Here is a 1,435-nt window from a genome sequence, read left to right as displayed (position 1 = left end):
ATTAATGTAATTTATGAGTAATTTTATTAACCAATCAGTTCAAAAAAGTACAAGTGTACTTAGATAAAAATACACTTAGAGCACTAGATCGAATAAGGGTGGTGGAGGATTCTTAACTTGTACTAGATAATCCTTCTTCTGTGGCAGTTTTTCTGCATCTAACATAGGTGTGAGTTTATCAGAATTGACCAAGTTAGGTTTTACCTCTTAAGAGTTTTTTGATTCTGGTTTCTGTAACACAAGATTTTCAATAGTTGGTTGAACCTCATCTTTTTCTTGAGCTTTAGTGGGTTCGTCTTTGATTTTTACAACAATGGGCTCTAAAGTTTTTCCTGCCCATAAATTGATCACTTTGCAATGTTCCTTGCCCAAATTTCTTGGGTTTTTCATGTCACTAGGCGAAGTCCCTTGTAGTTTGTTTCATAGTTCACTGGCTAGCTGACCCATTTGATTCTCCAAGTTCTTCAATGTTGTTGCTTGGCTTTGAATCATTGCATCATTTTTCACCATGTATGTTTTCAACAAGTTCTTTAAACTTTTGGATGGTTCAGCTTGAGATGTTTTTTTAAACTTGTTGATTAAATCCTACCGGCTGACTTGGCCTTGATTGCGTGTAAGTGTTAATAGGACTTGTTCCTTGATTACTCTATGAGAAATTTGGATGGTTTCTCCTTGAAGGGTTATAAAAATTTAACTGTAGCCTTGACCCACTTTGATTCAGATTTCCCACGTAATAGATGGACTTTGGGTTTGATGGAAAATTTTTTAACATGTGTCCATCTCCACAGAAAACACAAAAGATGTTTTCAAATTGGCTAGGCTGCAGTCCTGTCAGATTATTATTGAAACCGTTAGTAGTAAGATTCTTAAGCATTGAGGACATAGAGGATACATAAGCTATAAGGGATGTAAGCCCATCAATTTCATGTACTCCTGCAACTCTACCTCCTGTGGTGGCTTGGTTGGTTGGCCATTGGTAATTGTTACTAGCAATTCTCTCAATAATCTCATAAGCCTGATTATAAGACTTAGAAAGTATTGTTCTATTCGCAGAAGCGTCTACCACCATCTTTGTGTGTGCGTTAAGACCATTGTAGAATGTCTCCAACTAGATGCAATGTGGAATTCCATGATAAGGGCATTTTTGTAGGAACTCTTTGAATCTCTCCCACGCCTCATACAAGGATTCATCATCCATTTGTTAGAAGGTAGTGGTCTCATTTCACAACTTAACACTCTTTCTAGATGGAAAACACTTTATTAGGAAGTGTTATGCCAATTGTTGCCATGTAGAAATTAAACCAGGTGGTAGTGAATTTAGCCAAGCTCTTGCTTTGTCCCTTAGTGAATATGGGAATAGATTCAACCGTAATGCAACTTCGGTAACTCCGGCTAGCTTGAAAGAGTCACTCATCTCCATAAACAATTGAAGGTA

At 37.0% G+C, this 1,435-nt stretch overlaps 1 non-coding gene across 1 annotated transcript; it reads left to right on the top strand.

Moving 5' to 3' along the window:
- Positions 1-1,124: 1,124 nt before the first annotated feature.
- LOC128281476 (small nucleolar RNA R71) lies at positions 1,125-1,231 on the top strand. Its single transcript, XR_008271690.1, has one exon. It is a non-coding gene; the product is annotated as a small nucleolar RNA R71 (small nucleolar RNA).
- The last annotated feature ends 204 nt before the right edge of the window (positions 1,232-1,435 follow it).

The sequence above is a fragment of the Gossypium arboreum genome, chromosome 1 (genome assembly GCF_025698485.1).
Source record: "Gossypium arboreum isolate Shixiya-1 chromosome 1, ASM2569848v2, whole genome shotgun sequence".
NCBI lineage: Eukaryota > Viridiplantae > Streptophyta > Magnoliopsida > Malvales > Malvaceae > Gossypium > Gossypium arboreum.
The sequence above is the reverse complement of the archived record's forward strand: the minus strand, read 5'-3'. Positions and strand labels throughout refer to the sequence as shown.